The 26,441-nt window shown below is 35.7% G+C and overlaps 1 protein-coding gene and 1 long non-coding RNA gene across 4 annotated transcripts in view; one reads left to right on the forward strand and one right to left on the reverse strand.

The window, feature by feature from the left end:
- Nucleotides 1-12,683, reverse strand: part of LOC121140444 — a 35,076-nt gene extending 22,393 nt beyond the window's left edge. The window contains exons 1-2 of the long non-coding RNA XR_005877285.1: nt 12,645-12,683; nt 10,886-11,006 (exon numbers count right to left, since the gene is read on the reverse strand). This is a non-coding gene — a long non-coding RNA (uncharacterized LOC121140444). The remainder of the gene's footprint in view (nt 1-10,885; nt 11,007-12,644) is intronic.
- The window catches only part of Lrrc4c (leucine rich repeat containing 4C), a 1,312,130-nt gene that overhangs the window by 763,930 nt on the left and 521,759 nt on the right, over nt 1-26,441 (forward strand). The gene's annotated exons all lie outside the window — the stretch shown is intronic.

A 26,441-nucleotide genomic window follows, 5' to 3' on the forward strand; every position in this document is an offset into this window, starting at 1 on the left:
AATTAACCCTTCACTGGAAATTACTATCTCAATTTTAGTATCATATTTTCTAAATAACTTGGTAATTTTCTAGTATCATCAGACTTTAGCAGATCTGATCTTCAAATTAATTGAGATGGGTTTGGGGATCTCTATTTTATATATAAGAAACCTTAAATCCTGTAGGTCACCAAGTAGTTTAGGATATCATTATCATAGTGTATACCTCCTTGTTTGTTGCTGATTTTGTGATTTGAAATAGAACTGTTCAGTTTTTTTGATGACAAATTAATAGACTGTGATACAAAATATGAAGAATTGGCATTTAGAGGAATGTTTGAGCATCCTAGAATTGAACTGCAGAAATGGAGAAGTTATGTGCTCTTGGCTTACTCTTATCCTCAGCGTGACATTCGTGCAGTGGGCCCACTATAATCAACTGTGTGCACCAAAAGTGAATGGGTAGATGTTTACAGTTATTCAGTATTTTGCAGACTCAGTGTAGTGTATGGGAAAACAAGCAAAAAGAAGAATGGATTCAGCAACTTAAAAAAGGAACAAGAAACATTGTTCACACATGAAGGAAAAGACAAGCTATCTTAAATATGTACTTTCAAGTAGAAAAAATATCATTAAGAGGCATGTCATTTTGATGGAGAGTATCTAGAAAATATTCTTAAGGAGTCTAAAGTAGATATTGAACCTAGATTGCTGTCATTGAGCAGAATGATTACTAGAAGCTAGTAACCAATAAGCAAGGGGAAAATTATATAAATGTATAGGAATGATGAATCTGAGGATCAGTTTTTAACCTCAAAGAACGTTGAACAAATGTCTTATATATTTAGACCTACAAAATATTCAATGTCTGGCACAAGGGTATTCAGTAAAGATGGAGTCATGTATTCATTCACATATGCATTTGTATGTTTATAATTTTTTAATTTCAGGTAAGCATTGTCAGTCAGTGAACTAGTACTAGGAAATAAGTAGCCATGATGTTTCTTATTTGGTGCCATACACAGGTTGCTTAGTGATATAGCATAACATTTTGATTTGACTAAGAGTTCAAATAAAGGAAGTCAGAAAGATTCTCAAGATTGCAATTTTAGATGGAAGGACGAAGTAATGTGTCTGAGAAGAAAGTATCAAAGGGAGAGAAAAGCTGGGAAGCAAGCCAGTAGGACATGATAAAATTTAACATTTTAGTATGAGAATTTCTAGGAATCAAAAAAGACTTTACTCAAGAATGTATAAAGCTAAGTGTGTACTTAAAACTGTGTTTAGAAGCATATGTGGATGACAACAGACAACAGACTTAAAATGGCTTATCACTTTTTACTGTAAGTGAAAAATACAGTCTTTGGAGAAATTGAAGTAGAGGATAGAAAGAATCCAATTATATTTTGATATGATCCAAGTGGCTACTTTTTATATTAAATTTGGTGAGTGAAGAGATAAAGATCTTCTAAAGAAGACCATGTGGCAGAATAGAGAAACAGCCCATGTAAAGAGAAGTTGATATTAAGAAGATTGCTATGGGGGAGGCAGTGAGAACAGGCCTGTCATAGAGAGTGTTTGAAAGGAGAGATGAGTGGACTCAAATTCCATGGAATTATATGTTACTTTTCTTCATTTACTTTAGATGTTTGGAATATAATGCTCAAAGAAATTCAGGAAATGAGAAAATATTGGTAACTTTAAACTATGTGTCATAGAGTAGCACAACTATTTTAGAGTACTTTCAAGAATCATGGAGCAAAGTTGCGACAGCCATTTTTCCTAGAATTGTTTATTCTGTAAGTCCATTGTTAAGAGCTTGGGTCTTGAAGGCACAACATGCATGTAATATAAAATCTTAGCTATGGTATTTAGGAACAATGTGACCTTCTATACACTACATGAAATAGTTTTCTTACTCATCCATAATCAATAATAACAATGCTGACATGATATCATCTGAGTATACATGAAATGAGTTTTTTTTGTGATACATGAACCACATTAAATGTTGACTAAACTGTAGTTACTAATGTTTTTGTTCTTATAATTGTTATTTGAACATATTGCCTTAAAAAATTGTATGCTTTGGTAGTAACATATGATTTTAAAGAGCTTACGTTAAAACAAGAAAACTAGGGATTTAGATTAGAAGTTCAAACATGGGGATCATTTACTCAACCTTATGCTTGTGGATTCTAGGTCTACTTTAGGTATAAAGAATTTAATTTGATGAAGCTATTTCCTATTGACTTGCCATAAAACAGACCTTTTGTTAGATCTATATAGCAACTGCCAGTTAAGTTTGTTCTTTATTGGTCAAGGAACTGCAGTTTTTAGAAAAAAATCCTCAGCCTCGTCTATTGGCATATAATTATAATTTTTGCATCTTAGTGGCATATCATTAGAAATTACCAACTGGAAAATGGTTTGAATACACCATCATTGAAAACTAATGCAAAAGTTACAAGGATTGTTTATTTAAACTATTTCAGCCTGGCACTCCTCATCAAATCTGGATATTTTGTTTGGGCCATGGGTCATTAGAAACAATACAATAAAGTCATTGTTTTTGGTTCAAAAGTTTTAATACAGTTGGGATTAGTTGATAGTAGTTATGGGAAACCAAGGGAATTAAAGAATGACTCAAATATAAGTGTTTGAGGTCTTAGTCTATTACAATTTTTATATCATCAAAATAATCTAAGATAAACAATAGCAACAACACCACATAAAACAACAAGGACTTCAAGGTGTCTATCAAGTAGGCATTTTGAATATGTGCAATCAGAGCATTTGCTTCTAAGACAGCTAAGACCGTTTTCCACAGATGCTCTTGAAGTTTGAATGATTGTGCTAACATTCATCAACAATTGCCTGTTGATAACACTGAAACAAACAATACAGGAAAGAGTGAGTTTCAGGCACTTCAGGAGGCTTTGTGAGTACACCAAGCATTCACATAGCTTTCAAAGCAAAAGAAAATAACACAGTCTATTAGAAAGTAATATTGGAACAATGGTAACTAAAGATAACAAACTCAAGATAATATTACATAATGAGTCATAGGAGGGACTTAAGTCATTAAAGAAGGTGATAAGATCTAAAAACTAGAAATCAAATGAGTACAAACTGAGAAAATGATTTTAATTGATGAATCATTAGATACAGATAAGGTTATCAAAGAGATCTGCCTACTGCTGAAATGATATTAAGATAATAATCTAACTTCAAATAGTGACAAATATACAACTCCCTATTTCTTTTATTTCCCTTTCCATGAAATGTCAACACAGCAAGTATTTAAAGAAAGGCTTTTTAATATTAAATACATATTGTAATATAAATAGAATGTCTGGCAGGACCCCATATAAACAGGCATTATGTCATGCCGTGAAGTGTTCCTGTATCTTTGGTATGAAAAAAAAGTTCATTGAAGTGATTAAGTACAGATGATAAATGATCAGATTCCTGTACTGGCTTTCCTTGTGAAAGAAAAAATGAAGTAGATGAAAGTGTCTAAGAATATACTACCAAGATTCTTAGAAGTAAGCAAAGAAAAACTGAAAAAAGGGGGGTTTTAGAGATGTGAGATTAGGGCTTTTATTTGGATGATAAAGCTTTGTGGTATTTAGATTACCCAAGCATCATCTGCTCAACTGAAAAACACAAACATGCAAAGCACAGGAAGCTAAAGTTTTCCTCCAGATACTGAATTCTCTCACAGATAGATGAAAACTAAGGTAATGTTGCCTCACAGCCCCCCACCCCCACCCCATGTTCTAATGCAAAGTCTTGGATATTAGTGACCATTCATGACTCAGTCACAGGGAAGGATATGAGGATCTTCATGGTGAGTGTGACAATGTTTCCTCAATTGCCAATTTGTAATAAGGGATGGCAATATCCCTTGATTGTTAAATCACATCAACAGCTGGGTGTATCCAATGTAGCAGCACCCAAGGGGCTGCCATGAGACAAAAAATCATTTTATGCTAGAATTAGTGGCAAGAATACATCCATATTTCTTAATCATTTAATTTATAGTTGTAACTTACTGAAAATTCTCCAAAATGAAGATAATTTTGAACAGAACGTTTCACTGAAAGTGATCTGTTAATGATTCTAATGTTGTACCAATTAAACCAAATATTTCCAGAAAAGTGTAAAAGGTTTTTAGCACACTTCATAGTCTATCTTCTTTCTGCTGCAGAAGATCCACTAATATCTCGGAGATGTTTAATGGTAGGTCTCAGGCTACTAGTCAGAAGAAATAGAGCTCAAGCTTCTTTTTCTGTTATTTCATTTTATAAAATTCTTTCACACTACTACATAGTTATGCAGTCAAGTTGGGGCATTTTTTACTAGCACATAAAATGGCATGGAAGACATAGAGGAGGTCACACTGAGCAACATCTTTTATTACCTACAAGTGTAGAAGCAGATTACAGGAGTTTGAAGGGCAGCTCAGCCATGACGCACAGAGCCCCAGTTGAATTGGCTCTGCTAGTAGCTTGGCTATTTCCTTTCCTTTCACGTATGTTTTCCTTTAAACTTTAATTTCTCACATCTGAAGATGATATGTATGTAATGGAGTTTTTCATTTGTTATCTAATATGCCTGCCACAGTGTCACTTTTTCAGAAAACTGCTTGCAGTGAATGTATGCAGCATCTGAAGAATTGAGTAAATACATCCTGACACCTCCTTAACATCTTCAGATACTTCACCCAGAACACCAAGGAAAACTGTGGAAGAGGACAGATGAAAGAGAATTAGTAAACCATCACAGAACATGGAGATTTTCTTTGCTGAGACACGTACATTCCTATTCAGTAGCTTGCATCTTAGAAGGGAAATTAACACTTAAAGAGACAAAGTTAAATACCCGGCAACCCACATTATGGTAGAAAGAGTAACAAAATCCAAATACATGATATTGGGGATAAATTCTATTAAGTAAGAAGGACATTTAAAAAAATGACCATACTCTTGAAGATTTCTAGGAATAAAAGAATTGCTGAGATCAGCTTCCTAGAGTGTATGGTTTGAAAGTATGATGAGGTGCTTACACAGTTTGCAGTGATCTAATAGAGATATTTATTGGTCATGGATCTGGGAAGGAGGAGTGATAATTCAGTCCTATATCTCATTTGAAGATGGATATATTTAGGTCAAAATGCTACTTCCTTTTGAAAATTCATAGTCATTCAGGGGCAGATCCTGACATAGAATATAGTCATTTCCATGGTAATACATGGACTTTTCAATCCATAATCAGTTAACATATGGAAAGTGATGTGCTACATAGGTACCGAGGAACACAGAGAACTAAGATGTTCTAGTGATGCCAGTTCAGCTTTCAAACTTGCACAACACTGACTTGAGAAATTCATCAGTAGCTATGGATTTTATGTGGTTACAGCTAAGTGATGTTCAGTTTTCTCTTTGCAGCAGCCTAGGATTGTGTGGTTTGTAGAGTTTATAGGAAAACCTTAGAAATTATGACAGAGAAGGAGATTTCAAGCAGAACAAACCATTTATGATGCTAGAGTTTGGATGTCTAAAATCGTGATTTCAAACAGTTGCTCTTTTATTATTTAAATTAGAAACAATCTTGTTTTACATGTCAATCTCAGTTTCCTCTCCCTCTCTTCCACCCTGTCCCACCCCCACCCTCTGTCCCATCCCCTTTCTGCTACCCAGGCAGGGTGAGGCCATCCATGGGGGATCTTCAAAGTCTGTCACATTATTTGGAGCAGGGCCTAGGCCCTCCCCCATGTATTTAGGCTGAGAGAGTATCCCTCTCTGTGCAATGGACAGTTGCTTTTATTAGTCTGTTTCTAGGAGACAAGCTGTGATTGGCCTCTCTCCTGGCTTTTTCTGTGTTTGTCAGCAATCCTTGGAAGGAACTGCTTGGCTAGAAGCTACATTGTTCCAACCTCTGCCCCCATACTCAAATGTTCTTGGTCCCTGGTGATGTCTGTGCAAATTCTCCTCCACTAATGCAGCCCCCCATCATGTTTGATTCTGTATCAACTCATTTCAAGTTAGATAAATGCCATGGAAAGAGCATATTTTCATCTATAATCATATCCTAAAGATTTTAACAGTCATTCTTCCACCCAATGCAAGTGATGAGAACTTCCTAGCAACCAAGTCAACTTTTAGAATTTCTTAATGATTTGGTCAATGGTCAAGCAAGAAGGAAATAAAACTGTGATGAGAACTTAAAGGCTGGACCTCTTTACACATCAAGCAGAGAGCAAGAAACATTATAAGAGCATCTGGATTCCTCGGGAAGTTCAGGTATACAATTAACTAGATTTCTGAAAATAAGAAGTGGTTCTAATATTTATTATTCAAATATGGAGCCTCTTGACTGTAAAAGATATGTGGTCAAATATTAACAAGTGTTTATTTATCTACCAAGTCATGTACTTTCTAATTACAAAAGACCATTTCTCTAATCCATCAAAAAAATAAAAAAGAGTAGAGTTTAAACAAAAAAAGAATCAAGGATATGGTAGGCAGATAGCAACATGATTTAAGGAATTCCTCCTTTCTGATACTGTATGGACAGGACAGACACAGTATACAAAGAACAGAAAACAGAGAGGCTCTCCATGGAAAAACTTTGGCATATTAAGAAAGACTGCAATTGTAACAATTAGGATTTGAGATAGGGAGCTGGACACAGGGATGCAGCTCAGTTTCCTTTAGAGTAAGAGGGAACAACTTACAGGCCAGACATTATGGTAAGGTGGCTAGTTATTTGACTAGGTTATTTGAGTCCGTTTGAACATGTGTCTGTTTTTAGCACAGCCATGGAGTAGTGCAGATTAGACCTCTGGAGTGTTCAGCATTAATATTGCCTTCATAAAAGTGTTTGCAAAACTGTCCTTTGCTGACTTGAAATGAAACATCATTAATGTTATCAACCTCATACACAGACTATTGGCAATTAGAAATGAGCATTACCACTTAACTGCAATAAAAGGAAAGTAATTTAAAAAATGCATTGATATGCTAATGACCAACTCTTTCCCCAGTAGAAGGCATAATAGAACCCCCAGATGTCTCTACCTCCTTAAAAGTTGCTGGGATTAAGAAAACCACAAATGCAGTTCCCTTTGATATCATTGCTGTCTAAAAAAGCTTGAATAAGGAGAACATCACTCACATGATAATTTCGTAAATGATGAACAGCTATTTGTAAATTTCTGAACAATGTAGAATAGTCTTCCTAGATATACAGATTAGCTTGTTCCTGGAGAAGCCAAAAGCATTCTTAAAGCTTGTGCAATTATAGGCTTGTATTTGTGGCAGAACACTCTGCTGTACCTCTTGTAATATTCCACACCAAAGCAAACTATGGCCTTGTGGCAGTATAGTAGGTTGCCTGATGGAGACAGATAAAGATAGGCAGACACACACAATGCATGAACACACACACACACACACACACACACTCAAGAGAAAGAGGCAGGAATGTTTACATGTTTATATGTATGAAAAGTAAAGATAGCAGATTTAGACTACAGAGGAAGTTTTTGGTTCTTGTTTTTAGTTTATTTCTGTTTTGATTGACACAGGGTCTTACTATTTAGCCCAAAACTACAATTCACTATACACACACACACACACACCACACACACACTCACACACTCACACACACATACATACACACACGCACACACACACACACACACACACACACACACACACACATATATATATATATATATTAGCTTGTTCCCAAATTCATTATCCTACTGCCTAAAACCCCCAAATGCTAGGGTTATAGGAGTATATTGCTAGACCAAGCGTCTTTTTTTCAGTTTTTCAGGTTGGGATTATTATAACATATGTTAAGAAGCATTTGAGTATCAGATAATACATGTATCATTAGCATTAGATAACCACTATTCAGCTTTCTAACAATAGAAAATCTCCAATTGTTTATCTGTGGTGAGATATCTGTGTGCATCTATTTAAGGGGTAATAAGGATTTATTAAGATATGAAAAAGAGAAAAATACACTCATGAATACAGAATACAGTAAATCCAGCTTACAGAGACCTTGGAAAACTGGGGACCAATCACATTCTTCTTCATGCTACCTGACCTGTCTTCGACACCCTAGAGAGCACAACCCCCTCCCTCCTTTCTTTTTTGATGGTAGAGCCAAGGTATGTCAGTGGGAACACAGAGAGCTCACATCTTCATCCACAAAGCACGAGGAAGAGCAAGCACATGAGAGAAAGGCAAGAACCTACCCCCAGTGACACAGCTGCCTCCAACAAAGCCCTATCTAATTCTTCCCAAACAATTCCACCAAATGGGCTTCAGATACTCAAGCATATGAGCCAATGCGGACCATTCTCATTCTCATTTGAACCATTGACTGATGTGAACATCTCTTTGGAACCAAAAATTAAATACTTTGAAAATATTTAAAAATAAAACTCAGTATAGCCACATAGAGATCCCATTTTATTTATTTATTTTTGGTGAACCTCTGCCATAATTTTTATAGTAGCCACACTATTTTACATTTCTAAAAATTGCAAAAGGGGTAATTTCTCTGTATTCTCAATAACAAGTTTTATTTTCTGTGAGTTTTGTTATTTTGAAAAATAATAGCCATTCTGAACCAGATGAAGTGACATCTTGTGGTTTGGCAAGTCTTTAATGATTCATGCTGGTCACCATATTTCATTCACTTTTAGCTGTATGTGTGCTTATTTTGAGATATGTCAATTTGCATTCTTAGCAATGATGATCATTATATTGGATTGTTCATTTTCTTGTTATACATTTGTATGAGTTTCTTAAGTATTTTGTATAGTAACAATTTATCAAATGTATATTTGCAAATACTTTCTCTCATTCTGTAGCTTGCCTTTATACTGTGTTGGCTGTTTACATTACTGTGCAGTAGCACTTTAGATTCAAACATCTCTATTTTTCTTATTTTTGATTTTATTGCCCATGTTTCTGCTGTTGTATCTAAAATATCCTTGCCAGAATTAATATTATGAAATGTTCCCTTTTGTTTTCTTCTAAAGTTTTTATTTTCACATCTTATGTTTTAGTTGTGCATGAAGAAATGTTAAGATATTCATATGTTTTAAGAACCTTTCTTATGTGTACATTCAGATTCCCTAAAACAATTTGTTTTAGAGGCTATCCTTTCCCCATTGTATAGATTTAGTTCTCAGACTTAAAATTAATTAACTGTTTTCCTTTATGTCAGTTTCATATTCCATTATCACTCTAATTTTGTAACACAGTTTAAAGTCAGAAACTTGAGCCTCCCAATTTTATCTCCTTTCTGAATTTTGTTTCTATAATCATGCACCTTTTGTATTTTGATAAAAAATTAGAGAAGTTTTAAATATTTGCCAAATAATACCTTTGATATTTGGGTAAGTATTACAGTGACTATAGTGTCTTTAAGTACCATGAACATTTGCTCAATAGTGGATATTCCAGTCTATAAACAAATAGAAAAGACTCCTTTAGCTTCTCTTAATGCTGTTTCATCTTTTCAGAGTTAAAATCTTGACTAGTGTAGTTGTTTTAATGAAACTGGTCTCCATAATCTGTTTGAATGTTGGGTCACAAGTTGGTGGAAATGGTTGGAAAGAATTAGGAGATGTGGCCTTATTGGAGGAGTTGTGCTACTGGAGACATGCTTTAAGTTTTCAAAAGGCTATGCCAGGAACAGTCTTGCTGTCTTTACCTCATTCTTGAGCATCAGTCTACTGCTTCAGTGCCATGCATGTTTGTTTGGTGCCGTGTTTTCCATTATAATAGTCACGATTTTATCCTCTGAAACTCTAAGCATCTCCTAACCAATGTTTACTGTTATTTGTTTTAGTCATGGTGTTTCTTCTCAACTAAGGCAACTACCTTGATCCAGTTATTTCTACTTATTTTAGTTTTTTGTTTTTGCTGTTATCACTATTGTGATTTTTAAAGTTTTTTTCACATAGTTTTTAGTGTTCATAAAATCGGGGTTTTGAATATTGATTATGTATACTAACAATTTAAGAATTGATTTATTAATTTTAATAACTACTTTGTGGAATCCTTAAAATCCTACATATACAATCATGTTGTCTAATAACAAGTTTATAATCACCATTTCATTTCTGATTTGCATGGACTTACTTTTCCATCCTCATTGTTACAGCTGATTCATCTAGGATAGTGTTTATATAAATGATAGATGATGCAAGTGGACATCCATGTTTTATTTTTCTTAGAAAGGAACTTTTATTGTTTTACTTCATGTTATTAAATACAGACTTTTCATACACAGTTGGGCACTCCAAAACAATATGTTGATGAATTGTGGATTAATTGTATGGTAGTTATTCCACAAGATTATACCAACTAGTACCCAGGAACATCATGGGCTTCTTATTTTGTATAAATGTACTCTGATGTTTTTATAACAAGAAACTGTTGTTTTATTTCAAGGTAATTTTCATCAATCTCTAATGTTTTGATTTTTTAATATGAAAAGGTTTTGAATTTTGTCTCTAGTAATATTGCCATGCAATTTTCTGTCTTTCATTGTCTATATGTGTCACAATCCATGGATTAATTTTCATAATGTTTATCCCAGGAATAAATTTCCCCCTTCTGTTTTACACATTTTCTGCATAGGAATATTCTTTAAACTTCTGTGTATAAAATTTCTGGGAGATTATTTTCTGATTCTTCCTTCAGAATCTGGCATTCTGCTTCCCATTCTCATGTATGCCTGATGTCTTTATTGCAGATTATTTAGAAGTTAAAAAGTCGCATAATTTAACGGTGCTCTCACTGGAAGTATTCAAGAATACTTCCAACATCATAACAGTTCCTGAAGCTAAGAGGAAGAAATCACTCACCTCAGCATTTCATGTCCTCCTGAAAATGTGGGATGTGAGACATACACTTTACTAATCTTTCTTGATTGTGGAAGAGGCTGGCAAACTGCAGGTGGTCTCTGCGTTTAGTACCACAGGTTTTCTGGAAAAGGAGAAAGTCATCCAGATGTTTGTGTTATATCACCAATCTGCTGATAATCAGAATAAACTTGACCCTCTAAACAGGAAGTAGAAAAACTAGGTCACTTGCCATCTCCCAAGCAACCAGAATATGGAACATAGTTACCAACCTTTTCCTCTGCCTAAAAGAAACTGGTCTTGAGGAGTTTCTCTTTTACTGAATACTGAGCTGACAGAAGGAATTGGTGAGGAATTACTGGACCATACTGCTGCCTATGACACTGGGTCTCCTAATCTGATGTGCTTTCTTCTCAGTGTTTAGACTTAGGCAATAGATAAATGAACACTTTGGGCAATCCTTGAAGCTGAGAATACATGAAATTTATTTCTATCCTCTTTCCTTCTATATCAAATAACTATGAGTCAGACCTTCTTCTTAAGTGCTGTATACTAAGGATACAGAGACACTTGGTTGAAAGAAATTCAATAGTTTTTCCTAAAGTTTTATCTCAGATAGTTTTATAGTCATTTGGATCCACAGGAACCCCTTTACTCATTTCTGGTCAAATAATAAAGGGTACTGAGGACAAACTAGTATCTCCCTTGAAAGGAGAGGCCATGGGTTTCCTTTCCTCTCTGTTTTCCCTACATTTCTCCCTCCTTACTCTTTTCCCTCCTCCTTAACCCCATCTATCCTTCTTTTCTCTACTTCCCCATCACATTTTGTTGAGTTAGATTTTTTTTCTGCAAGTTGGAGACAGCTGATGATTCCATATTTTTATATGAAAACAGTTCATTTTGTCATTGTATTTTGCATTATTCTTTTAACTACAATTTTACAATTAATTCAGTTACAAATATAAAGCCAGAATGCATAAAATAATTTCAGACCTGATTTTAACACAACTCACAGTTCTTTCAACTTACTACCATGTTATATGAGTTATGGAGAGAATTTGTTCATCAAAAAAATTCTAGTTTTAATGCTATCTAATTTATGGCCTTCCAGAAAGGCAGAATAGAAAGGACATATAAGCTGGCTTAATATCCAGTTCATCACAACTGCTAAAATATGATAGTGTGATTTAAGAATTGTGAACTGAGAATAACGAGATGATTCTATGTAGGTATATTAATACCTTGTACATATGTTTTTAAAACAAGCTTCTCAAAAATCCTTTTGATAAATGTCCATCTTAACTCTCCATTTAGTATTACCATTTGAGTTTCTGGTTGGTTATTCATGACTGGATAATATTGTAAATCTTTATTTCTATTTCTATGTCTGTCTGCCTGTGACTAAACAAATGTGTGCAAATATACATAGAAATATTTACTTCCTGATAATGCCACTGTCAATTAACCAATGATTCATATATGCCAAAATACCTGTGTGCATATTAGCAGTTACTAGTTACATATGAACCTCTTTCAAAATAATTTAATCTGTCAATTTTCAGAATATTTATTTAGTTTCATTTCTGTAGTTTTTGTGTCTTCTTCTAGTAACCCCACCATCCCACTTGGACTATTTCATTTAAAGTTTTGCTACCTTGGGATTCTGCTAATCACATGTGTAGGCTTTACCGGACGCTGTAACGATACGCGACACAAAATTACTGACAGTAAAGCTAAGTATTTAATGTAGAAATTTACTCACAAGATACCAAACCCAGAGGAGCAGTTTTCAGCTAGCTGCCGGACCGGAAGCCGAACTCCAGGAAAAGAGACCAAGACTTCCTGTGTGCTGTCTTTTATGCCTTCCCCTGTAACGCCCCTAGCCATGCCCAAAAGTGGACCTGGCTAGTGACGTAGTTCCGCTTACGTACGTATACGTCTTTAGTCCTGCCTAAAGTGGGTGTGGTTAGCGGTGTGGTAAACCGCCCTTTTATTACCTCATCTGTATGCGCCTCTAATAAGTCACATGTTTAATGGCGGCATCAGACTTCCTCCTACACACATGTGAAAATTATTTTGAAATTTTAATTAAATTGATGATTAGCAAAAGTTTATTTGGTGCTATACAATGAAGCAACTCACCAAAGGTACTTTACCTTATCTTGTTTTTCACCACTTGGTAGAGAATTTGGATTGTACACAAGATGCCCCCAATCCATAAGTGCTCATCCGTCTGTGCTGCCATTTAGCCATGTCTGCTGAGCCCAGAAACCTTACCTTTTATATAAGTCCAGCTAATATATACACTGGATTTTCTATATTAGCATCCCCAGTTTGTGTCTACATGTCATACATGAAGTGTTTCCGGGAATTAAATGCACTTGACTGTTAGGATAGGTGCCAAAACAGTTGGTCCTCAGATGTGAGTGAAGTATAGGAAGAAAGTTTTGGCAGAATGAGATTCCTCTAATGCCTGCTTTGGCAGGTGCTCAGCAATGCACTTCAACCCACACATCAATCTGGAAATGATAATGTCCTTGATAATTATCAGAAGTTGCTGGTGCAATGTTTTAGAAGAAGACATGCACCAGTGGCATTGTGTTATTGTAATGCCACACTTGATTTGCACACGTTGTATCAGCACTACAAGTAATTGTCCTCAGACTCATTTGCTCTCTTTCTATTCCAAAGTTGTGTTCTTTTTTATTTTTTTTCTTCTTTCTGGTCTTTAAGTTTTCTAACGTTTCACAGTTTCATATATTTATGTAACTAATTTTAGATTTTTTAGTCTCCCCATTTCCCTTTCTAGAGATATTCCTCTCAATCAGTGCACTTCTTACTTTTATTTCTTCATTTTTCTGCTGACCCACTGAGTATAATTAATGTTGGTGCAATTACATGTGTGTCTTTTATTGGTGCAAAGACAGTTTATCAAGGGCTGCATTGCTAAAGAATACAACACTCACACTTCAAGAACTGTCAATTGTCCCCTAGAGAAAGATGAGACCTCAAGGACATTCCTCCACTGATGATGGATGGTGACAGCCTCAATCTGGTGCATGTCTTGTGTTGAAAATCCCAGATGCATTGAGTTCCTTGGTGGAGTGGTCGCATGGTGCCAGGATGACATACTTTTTTCCCTTGAAATCTCTTTATGCTCTTATTCTTATATGATTTTTCCCCTCCTTTTCAATGATGTTTCCAAAGCCTTGGAGGAACTGATGTAGTAAATAGTTATACTATTTAGGGATAAAAAAATCTATCACCACTTATTCTTGGTACTTTGGGAAATTATGCATTTCTGCAGTAACCACAGTGCAATAAGTAGCTTCTATATAGTAAAGGCCGGTTTTGAGTTTTCTCCCAAAGAGCGGGTCTCAAATACAACCATAAAGAAAGTGGTTACACCCACAACCAACATTCCACCATTGGACTAAAGGGCACATGTTTCCTAGAAGGTTGTTTTTGAAGTCCCAGTATTGAGAGTTTGGTAATACTGTTGATGATTCTTCTCCCTTAGTAGTTTCATAGCACCTTATGCCAATATGAAGGCTAGCTAGTAAAGAAGCTTCAATTTCAACTCCAGCTTCACTTCTCAATATTATGTTATTATGAATAATATTATGTATTGTTATTCATCAGTAGGGAGCTACCATCCATGAGCCATATACTTTATTTTCATTCTTTTAAAAAAGTTTTTATTTAAATGAAAACAAACTTATTTTTCATACCAAAACCAGTACTCTCTACCTCTTTTCCTCCCATCTCCTCCTCCCCATCTCCCCATCCTAACCCTGTCCATTCTTCAGGGAGGATTAAGCCTCCCATGACAGCTCTCATAGCAATCTTTATTGACTTGGTATCAAGATATACAAGATTGTATGTATGTATGTATGCATGTATGTATTTTTATATGTGGGGGATAAGGAATTATGTATCAAGGCAGGTATGTGGAGGTTAGAGAACAACTCACTGGAGTAGATTCCCTCCTTCTACTACATGGATCCTTTGGATTGAACTCAGATCATCAGAATGTGCAACAAGAATCTTTCCTCATTGTTCCATCTTGGAATCTGCAGTTGCCTTTTGTTGCTATGTTTCCTTCTTAGATTTCTCTTTACATTTGGCTGTTATATTACTATTTTTCCCCATGGAAAGTTTAAGGTCAAAGGAGTGACTAGAAAAGATAATTCAAGAAATATCAAGCACATATCCAGGGTTTCACCAATACTCATGACTAACTTGTAAAGAAGTTCTTCTCTAATTAGTGGGCTGAGGGAAAGTGACAAGCAACAGTCTCTCCTGAGTAGTTCTGAAGCGGGAGTCTGTCTACAAGAGGTCTCCTAGTTTTCACAAGCATTATTGCTATTCCCTACCTATTTTTCCTTTCCTTTTAGGAAATCAGTGAGCTACCTACTCAGGAACTGTATTTTCCAATGAATTAAAGAGAAGCTGAAAATGGAGAACACTGATGTCAGTTGTTCCCTGTGTTGGGGTGATGTTTATGAATTAGCACATTTTGTACATGTAAAAAATAACTTTGTATTCATGTAGCTAAGCACATTCAAAAAAATCTCCAGATAGCACTTCCTCTGAAGGTGTGGAATAACCTTCCTTTTGCATTGCTGTAGTGAAAGGTTAGGTCCATCCATACAGGCATCAGTGTGGTTATCATGTTTGTCAGAATCATTCTCATCAGGATTGCAGCTCTATAACTACACTAGTTCTCAGTCTTTGTGCTTTCAGAATCATCTGTTGAAATTCTACCCCTACCCCTTGATTTCTTTCTTTGTATTCCCTTGGCTTTTTCTCTTCCATTTAAATCTTACAATAATTTAAGACTGAAGAAAATGGAAAACTTCCCACAATTGCTATCAGTGCACTGACTATTTGGCTAACAATACCAGGTCCTTTAGAGAGTCACACTCATTTTCACTTTAGTTGTTTTCTCATGAACACAATTTGCACGCATGGATCCTCACCTGTATCAAAGCTCTCCAGAACACGTCTCCAACTGGGATTTTAAATGAGTTTATCAAGAAGGAACCCACAATATTTGTACCTGTTAAAGTATTTTCTGAGACCAGCAAGAAAGAGAAATAAAGGCCCTTTAAAAGTTCCCCAAAGTTTGATATGTGCAATTTTGTATTCCACTCTAGAATTAGCCAGAGTCAAATAAAATAGTTGTACATGATTCAGCATAAAGTATATTATGTGTACCTTTACATTGAAAGGCTATACAAATTATTTGCTAGAATTTATCTTTTTATTACTGTGATAGAGCTGAGAGTCTTGCACCCTCTAGCCTAGGACACTACTATAGAAATAAATTATATTCCTAACCCTCAATTTTTACCTTTTGTTTGGTAACAAGAATATCACTACTATTCTCAGACTGTCTTTGGCCTCACTTTGTAGAAGAAGAAAACCCTCATTTACAGTTCTCCTACCTCAGTCTCTCAAGCAACTGGGATTATAGGCCTTTATCACCAGACTTACTATAATGTCATTTTAAGTAAGTCAGCTCATATTCATGAAAGAAAATCGTTAAGTGTCTACAGTTTGTTGACAAATTAAAATCAAAGGATTTTTTTGGTGCTACACAAAATGATGATGATGATAAGTTGAAAATGAAGCCATTAAAGCAAAATAAGTAGATGTTCCAGTGAGTGGTTCCTGACCATAGCTGATTATCAGTAATCACCTGGTCAAATTTTTTTCCTACTAAGTCTCATTTACAGCTTCACTGAAGACTGTTTGAATTGGGACGTTTAGAATGCAGGCTTAAGTATTGTGTTTTCAAAAACATACACGCATAAACCAACTCCACAGGAGATTTATTGATAAGGACAGTACAAGTATAGAAAAATGCCTTTCTGTATACATGGACACAAAGCAGGAACCATGCAGTAGCACTTCGATTATCGGAGTGTTAAAATGGGAACAGTCAGCAGGAAAATGAAAAGCAGTAGGTATGAGGAGGTGGGTAAAAGATATGAGATAGATAGGAATGGATGATTCTCGATGAAGAAAAAAGGATACAACTTTGGTAAACTCGGTGAAATCTAGACATTGGAGAGCTTAAGGATGGTGAAGCAATGAAGAATTGATTTAGATGAACACTCTCAAATGTTCTGTGCTAGGCTTAACTTTTGACGATGTCATTTAAGAAACACTGGTGTCTGAGAGTGGCAAGACGACATTGGAATACAGCTGCCAATGGAATTATAATGCAGCTACCAGTGCTCCTCAAGTGAGGGTAACAAAGGAAATATAACCGCATTTCTATATCAGAATATACATAGTTTTAATGTTAATTTATGTTTTTAGGGAGGCGGCTTATCAAGATAATGATACTACATATGAAAGTGTAGGACAGTACAGTGAGGACCAAATAAGGTCTTTTTGTTTTCCCCAGCTTTCTCATTAATTCATAGGTGACACAAACTGTTAACAATCTTGCAGGGTATCGTTGGTCTTGGGATGGAATAAAGGACATACCTTTTTCTAGATTGTGGAAGTTTGAAATATCAAGAAGTCAAGTAGTGAAGATATTTTTCCATAGGATCTTATGCATTTACTGAATTGCAATATAACTTTCCTCAATATAGTCATAATCTCCGGGGAATATCATACTCTGGTTGTAAAGATGGGAGATAAACCATTGCTAGCTAAAATTTTAGGCTTATCTTGCTGTGAAACCCTTAATAATTAGGATTCTAGGGGTAGGTTAGGAATGAAGCAGACCCAATATTAAACTCAAAGGACATTACAAATTCTGGTGTCATCTTTGAGTACTGATACATACTATATGTCTTAGTTAATATCATTACAGGAAAAATTCCCTCAAATAGAAGATTTAAGAAGATTAAACAATATAGTAATAATTCTAATTCTTTAATACTATGCCTTGATTATAGTATATTTCTAAGAAGATAATCAGCACTAGGTTTCAGGAATAATGTCCCCCAAGAAGTTCATGTCTTTAAATACATGGTCCCAATCTGATGGTGCTATTTTGGGAGGCTGTGGAACTTGGATAAAATGGCCGTGGTAATAGGGATGGGTTACCAAATGTGTGTTTTGAAAGTACTTTAAGATTCTGGCTCTGACCCAACTCTCTGTTTCCAGCTCTACCATGATGTGAACTAGATCAGCCACCAGCTCTTGTTGCTATGGACAAAAACCAGCTCAGTCTCCAATGCCACAAGAGACTGCCAGCCACTGTGTTGTTAGCCAAAATCTTTCCTCACTTGATTTTTGATCTGGTATTTTGTAATAACAACACAGAAAATAACTGACAATGTGGCTACTAAATGCCTAGAAAGTTTCAAAATTGAATCCAAATGCTTTACAAATTCAAAAACTTTGGATTATTTGAGACTACTTCTAGTTCATACTGGATATTATGTAACAAAGACCAAGCTTTTCTAGCTCTTCTATCCACATAACATCATTCATTTATGTATCATTCATTCCAATAAATATTTATCAGATGCATACTCTCTGCTAAAAATTATTGTAGAAATCAAGGACACAACACCATAAAATATGTGACATCATTCATTCATTAATGCGGAAAGCAGATGATGAACAACATGTCATGTAGATAGATGGTATAAAACCACTTCAGAGAATCAGATATATGGTAAGAAATAAGACAGGATACTTTGGTAGATAATAGCAAGATGAAAGTAGAGAAAAAATGCTCATAGGAAGACTTCTTTAAGGGGACATTTAAGCTGAGGCTTCCATCGAAGTTAAGAGTTGTGGGTGGCAAGGCAAAAATTTTACAGATAGATACCATCAACCCTGAGTCTTCAGTATACATGGGACATCCAGCACTACCATTAAAATAAAAAAAAAGGGGACATCATAAGCAGTGTTTGGAATACACACAGTCATCCATGCGTGTGGTATAAAAGGTTTGATTTTACTGTGGAGTCTGGATCAGATCCAGTACTATCTTCATTCTGATTTCTCCCCAGTGTAGTCCCATCTTTTAGAGATGAGACTGCATCCTGTGTTCATTTTCTTGTCAATACCTGCCCAGCATCCCAACTTCACAAATTCAGAGCTAAGTGGATGTTGAAGAACCATTCTACATTCATTTTCACTGCATGTACCTTTCTTCATGCTGGAACCAGCAGCACCCTAGCAACATTTTTGTTCAAACTCAGATAAAGCTACAAAGAAAATATGCATCTATTAGAAACCATGCTGTTTACAAATACAAAATTAACTAAAGAGCTTAGTGTAAAGAAAAAATGTATGTAAATATATGAAAATGACTCTGAATATTTAACATATTAAATTAAATAATTATCATTAGTTATGTCATTAATTGGGATAAGATTTATAAAATAAACATTTGCATAGATATTGGATTTGACTCACTAAAGAGACAGTGCAAAACTTGACAGCTAGTTTTGATAACATTAGTAAAACTCACCAGGACCTATCATTTTTGATCTGGTGTTTAATACCTAATATGTTTAAAGGATTATTAACTGTCAAACAGCACCTTAGTGTTTTGTCAGTGAGTACATAATGGCATCCTGTTTTCTGACGTGTACATTCAAACTAGAATATTTCACCCTACTCCAAATCAACCATCAATATAGGCAAGTGGTTGATTTTATTTTGTTTTGTTATTGTTTGTTTGCTTTATTTTGTAAGAGCCGCGTCTCAGTCTTTTCTATATTTTTCTTTTTTTACTTAATTTTTACACATTACTCTTAGTTCCCTCTCCCTCCCTTCCTCTCCCATCCCCCCAATCCTCCCAACTTCCCACCACACTCCATTCCCCCCCCCACTCTGATCCCCAGGAAGGTTAAGGGCTTCCATGAAGGAATTTCAGAGTGTGTCATATCATCCTGGGCAGGGCCTAGGTCCTCCCCAATGTGTCCAGGCTGAGAGAGCATCCCTCCATGTGGGATGGGCTCCCAGAGTTTATTTGTATGCCAGGAAAAATACTGATATACTCTCCAAGGTCCCACATATTGCCGAGTCCTCTTCTCTGACACCCAGTTTGGGGGGGTTGCTGTCTGGATCAGTCTCATGCTGACCTCTCAGGCATCATTCTGGGGTCCATGTGTTCCCCCTTGTTTAGATCAGCTGCCTCTGTGGGTTTCCCCAGCCAGGTCTTGATTCCTTTGCTCATCACTCCTCTTTGCAAATGGGTTCCAGGAGTTCAGTTCGATTTTTAGCTGTGGGTGTCTGCCTCTGCTTCTGCCACTGGATGAGGGTTCTAGGATTGTGTATAAGGTAGCCATCATTCTCATTATCAGAGGAGGGCATTTAAGGTAGCCTTAATGCCAGTTGGTGTCATTCTTACAGCCTTACCACAATAAACGTGCCTGATCTCGCCTGATCTCAGTCTTTTCTTGTTTGATGTGAAATTTAGTATTACTGAAAATGAACCTAAACCAGCAGCAGGACACTCAATGATAATTCTCATTTTTCTCTGGTTCATGGGAAGAACTAGAAAGTGATACTTATAACAACAGATCACCACTTTAAATAATTACTCTTAGGTGTTTCATGTGAACCATTCTTTGTGAGTTTCTCTCCTGTTTGAGAGGAAAATTTAGAAAACACTGAGACTGACTAATGACAATGGGTCACTTTGTGAGCTATGTGCTTAGCACAGTGAAGAATACTCTCCAACTTAAGTGGATGAAACTTTACAACAGTTACACACAGATTTTGTTTTTCTCCTGAGCTATGGAGCTTTCATTAACAGCAATGTCATGTTTTCAGAGATAAATATACGGATACTCTTGCCTACTTTCACTCATAGTATTGGGCCTTCATCTACTGATCCAGTCCCCATTTTCACTGCTACATAGATATCTAAAAGTTTTATTAACAAAGACAAAAGGTACAGCTTTGATAATTCAACTCTGGTGAATTCAAAAAGATAAATATCTAAGTAACTAATTAAGACTCCCTCTTACTGCCTCTCTAAATATACTGTGTTCCTTTATTGAATAAATTTGAACGACTGAAACCCAAGATGGCAGTGGATCACATTTTTATCATGTATGTTCCTCATATTACTTTTATATCACATTTGCCATAATTCATACAAATTCAATACTTATAGTTTAAATGATGGTAGTGGTGAATACAATCATAGTGGATTCATGAGTAAGACAACATATATTGTGAAAATATGAAGACAAACTTGAACAAAAGAAGGATGTGAATCTTCAATATATTAGAACTAAGTTTAAGCACAGGCATTTTTGTGGAGTTAATTCAGGCACTACCATTAAGCCACGTAGTCTTAGATAAGTTCATTCATTTATCTTTGGAGTAACACTCTTTGTAGATTAATACGGTACACAGGCTTTAAGAGAGTCAATGAGGTCAAATACATTAAATGTTAACCAGACTAAAGGCCAGCAACAAAATGTTAATTATCCCTTTAAATAGCCTGGTTCCAATCTCAGAACTTGCCTAATGTAAGTATAATTCAGACAAGTGTGATTCCTGAGCTGATGATTTTTAATGTGAGTATACTTAGCACTGTGAATCTTAAGTCTTCAAGTTCATTAAGTCATATCACGTTAGCATTTTCATTTTTAAAAATATACCAGTTATTTTTTGTATATACCCCATTCTGTCATGTTAAAAATAAGCACTGAATAAGAACTTTTAGTTTCATGAGTTTTGAATAAGTGCTAAGTTTGATTTCCATCTTTTTAGGGTGATAGGTAAGTTATACTTTCTCTGCCTTTGAACTACTTTTCATGTTTGTGAAATGGGTTCAGGGGTTTCATATTGAATGGTTGTTATTTAACATATTGATGTCATTGTTTATCCATCCAAAGAGCTGAGGCAGATTTTTTTCCTGCATTCATACTGTACTGGTAATACCAGACATAAGAGCCAAGGAGCATCTAACTTCTGAATCTGAATGCATCTCACAAACCCTACATGCCCCTGTGGTCTTAACTCTCTGTGTTCAACTCCAGAGCAGTATTTTCCTCCATAGGACCTTTCTCAGCACCTCTGCTTCTTCTGACAAAGCACACTACCTTTCCCTCTGACTTAACCGAAAGTTCTTAACAGCCCCCTAAGAGCTTTTAAGAATAACAAAAATACATATAGTCTGTTTCTCCATCTTGTCATTCCTCTGCCCCCAGCAAGTTAGCCAATTACAAAGGCAGTTGATAGAGCTGGGAGACTGAAACAAAGAATGAAGAAAAAAAAACAACCTAATATATTAATATTCTTAAATATACACTGGCCTCTTTAAGTACATTAGTACCATGTAGGTGCTTCACCAAAGAATGTTTCTGCGAGGAAAGAAGAGAAGAAAAGAAGAAGCAGTGGGGAGTTGAAGGGAGGTGAATGAGAAGAGGAACAGAAGGAAGAGGTAAAAAGCACATTCATGCTCCTGTGGCAAACACTATGGGTTTACATAAAGAGCACTGATACATTTTAGATGACTTAGCTGGCTTCCAATAGCTTGCTATGCACAATTCTTACATTAGATTTTCCTCTATGTATTGAAAATTTCTATTGAGCCATTTTATACCACTATAATATTTGCATATTATATTGAGCCATTCTTTCTATCTTCTTGGTAAGTCTAGCACTCTAATCCTTAGTTACCACGTCTAAAGAATCTCTAAACTGCCGGGCAGTTGTGGTGCACACCTTTAATCCCAACACTCAGGATGTAGAGGCAGGTGGATCTCTGTGAGTTCGAGACCAGCCTGATCTACAAGAACTAGCTCCAGGACAGCCTCCAAAGCCACAGAGAAACCCTGCCTCGAAAAACAAACAAAAAAATCTCTAAATTAATGCTAAATTTACTAGATTTATATTTATCCTAGGTTTAAACTTTCTCCTTCCTAGCACTATAAGCAAGATTCAAATGCCAACATTTATTTCATCATTGTTGTTATACGGGAAGTTTGAGAACAATGTTGTATGCCTGTTTAAATATAAATTAATAAATTCTGATAAATTTATCAGAAGAAAGCATACATTCATAACACTTCCTGTGCAAGTATCAGTTCAATATTATATAAAGCTGAATTTGTTTTCTTCTACATGTATAAATTGCATGTTTAAAGGCTATTATGTAATTAAGGATTTTTAGGAAATTCAAAGTATATTGGCTTTGGTTTATTTATTTCCTAATGTAGCTATAGAAGTACAGATATTTAAAATGAGAACAAAGTTGTTTGTCATTGTGGAAATTGCTCAGAACTCATTTGCATAATTGAATATACCAGAAGTTACCCTGTGTCTGAGATCTGGTAATTTTTTTCCACTGTGTTTGCATTCTTTTACTTCTATATCTTAAAGTATGCTGCTATCTAATTCATGTTTAAGAATTAAGTAAGGTGAAACCTGAAAGATATGTATCCAGTACTAGCCACCTTATAGGCGAGCAATAAGCCTTTGCATTCTGCTCCTTCTTTCAAACGCTATTAGTGGAAGCATCATGGTGTAGTGAAATTGTCACAGGAGCCCTGTCCAAGAAAACAAGAATCCAAGTAAATCCATGTAGGTATTAATGGTGCCCAAAGGCCAGGTCCCCAGTATCTCTGAGCTCTTGGTTCCTCATCTATAAAATGAGAATGACTGTTTTACCTCCTTCCGAGGGCAGTAATGGGGATTATGTAAAATGGTATATGTAATGAGTCCAGCAGAATGGAGAACTGGGAACATAGCAATGAGTTGAGAAATATTAGCACCTTCTATCTTGTTCAGCCATTAAAGCAGTGACATTTAAATGGAAAATTTTATAGTGTACCATAGTTACTGCAATGATAAGAGCTCTAATGTGGTGACAAAGGGCTGAAGAACAGAATGAGAGCATGAGGCTGAAAGTGGCCTACCTGGGATCTGAGTCCCAAAGCTTCAGCTAACATCCTGTTCCACACCTTTGCTTACGTTCTGTAATTAGAAGAAACTTATCTGCATAAAAAATAGGATTTTGTTCTAAAATTATCTTTGACTCATCTTAGGCATAGTTAAATTATCTCAAAGATTTAAATACATTTTGAAGGATATTAGGTTTCAGTTTCACGCACACCATACGTTATACATTATATCTATTTATAATCTTTTAAGGTTTTTTAGGTCAAACTAGCCCTTTAGAATATATACTTCATTCTTGGCGATTTAAACTTTCCTCTTTCAAATCTCCCTAAACCATTTCTTTGTGTGGTGTGTTTGTACCATCTCTCTATCTGCAGTTCCTGTGTTCATCCAGTCGCCAAGGCTCAGCTTCTGAATACTAATCCTGCAGAAACTATACTTGGCTTGTCATTTTGTCTGTTGAGAAACTGTAATTTGTATTGATTAATAAATTTGCCCTCTTCAAAGGAATGTCAGAAAACCCCACTAGAGTCAAAATTTCTGCTATATTAATTCAAGAACGCTCTTGAGAGAGGAATGTGTTGTCAGTAAGATTAAGTTCTCCATCTCAACGAAGAGAAAGAATGTCCTGGAGCATTGCTTAAAATAGATAGCCTTCTCTCATCCAAAGGCAAGGTATACTAGGCAAAGCTGGCTCACCTAGTTTTAGATAGCAGAACTGTGGAGTGCTTTCGCTAGATAAGAACCATAGAAAAAAATCTGCATATACTAGGGCATGATGTCTGGGAAGTTAGCCTGACCCAGGGGAGAAAATGTATCACCTAAAGACCTGGGTAAATTAACCAGTGCAAGTTATTAAATTTTCACCTGGTTAGGTTCCTACCTGTAAGCATGTAATACATTTTTATTATGGTACAATATGAGCACAGATGCCCTCACTATAGTGTTTGCTTTCCTTGGACTACTCAGTCATTGTCAAAGTATAGTTCTGAGAGTAGCAGTGCCTCCAGCCACTGGGTCAGTGGAATTTGCTGATGATGAGAGCTTTCAAGGCCAACTCCAAACATAGCCCTTTCAGACTTTGTAATGGGACTCAGAATGCTAGCAGAATGTGAATTACATTAGTGTTTGAAAATCACCCATGTAGCTAACTGCAGTTTATCTCTTCTGTGGGTACAACTTCTCTGCCTCCTGTGCCTGAAAGCCATTATTTCAGTATGAGACATTTTGGTTCCTCTACTTCATAACATTTGTTACAGTGTCCATTTATAGTATGGTGTATAATTATTTGATTACTCAATACATTCAGTCATCCATCCAAACTAACCTTTCCTAGACTTGGGTTTTACTTGCCTCCCAGGACATTGTGAGTTCACAAACAACATTCTCTTTTCACTACAACTGGGAGAACTGTTGTCCAACCCAGTCTCTTAATCACTTTAATGCACAAAAGTCTCCTCATTTCACTACAGGCTAATCAGTTTTTCCTTCATATTACATGTAGGTGGAGTTTTCCAGTGCCACACTGCACCCAAATAATCACTTAGAAAATTAATATTAAATGTAAATGCTCAACCAATAGCTCAGGCTTGTTACCAGCCAACTCTTACATTTTAAATTAGCCCATAGTTCTTATCTATGTTTTACCACTTGGCTTGATAAAGTTTCTCTATACAGCATATACATCTTGCTTCTGTCTGCATCTGCTTGTGATTTTTCTAACTCCACCCTTGTTCTTCCTGTCATTCTCAGTTTGGCTTTCATGCCTAACTTTGTCTTGATCAGCTATTAGCAATCAGCTTCTTTAGTAAACCAATCACAGTGAAAAAATCTTCAGTGTACAAAAGGATTATTTCACAGCATTTCTCTATTTTTGTCAAACTAAAAAGGAAGTTTTTAATTTTAACATAGTAAGATTATATACAACAAAAGCAATTAACAAGTAAATTTGCAGTTATGTTATCTAGGTCAATTGTATTTGATAAATTTAGAGAAAATATTATTTATCTTACCTTTGTGACTCTAAGGTTTTATACCTAATATAGCTTTCTCATAACTAAGGAAACCTTTAACTCTCTAGTCTTCACCTTCATCAAAGACATCAGAAGAGTGAAATGTTACCTAATGATGGTGATAGCTGGCTACCTGGACAGTTACTCTAGGTTATTCTGTGACATTGGAGCATCTAACTTTGGACCACAGCCCTAGTGTATCTGACAGACATTTCTGAGAAGGAAGGAATTTTGAAGGGTTTTCCTACTTTGTTTTGGCAAACTTTCTCAGTCACCTCTTTTGCATTCTGCTTGTCCAGTTTGTACAGTACACAGTCAGCAATTGGGCAAGGGCAGTTTCTTGTCCAGTGGCTAACTTTTGCCACAAAGAAGGCAAATTCTGTATGGAGTTTCTTTGATGCTCATCATCTTCTCTGAATTAGATTGGTGCTGTTAGGAGCAGATGTGTCTCCTTGTCATGGAAAGCCTTAGGCTATTAAATATATTAAATGCCATATTCTGTAGGTTCATGGTCTTTGAAGTGAATGAAGACCCTCTAATAAATATATATCTCTGAAGACATTGGAAACATGACAGTGTGAGCCTTATAATCTGATTATAAGTTTCACTATTGTAGATGACTATAAATCCGTATTTCTTAATTACATATTATATTTTTAAATTAGCTGCATGAATATAATACCCGAAACAAGAGTAGAAAT

The sequence above is a fragment of the Mesocricetus auratus genome, unplaced genomic scaffold, assembly GCF_017639785.1.
Source record: "Mesocricetus auratus isolate SY011 unplaced genomic scaffold, BCM_Maur_2.0 Super-Scaffold_100004, whole genome shotgun sequence".
In the NCBI taxonomy this organism is placed as follows: domain Eukaryota; kingdom Metazoa; phylum Chordata; class Mammalia; order Rodentia; family Cricetidae; genus Mesocricetus; species Mesocricetus auratus.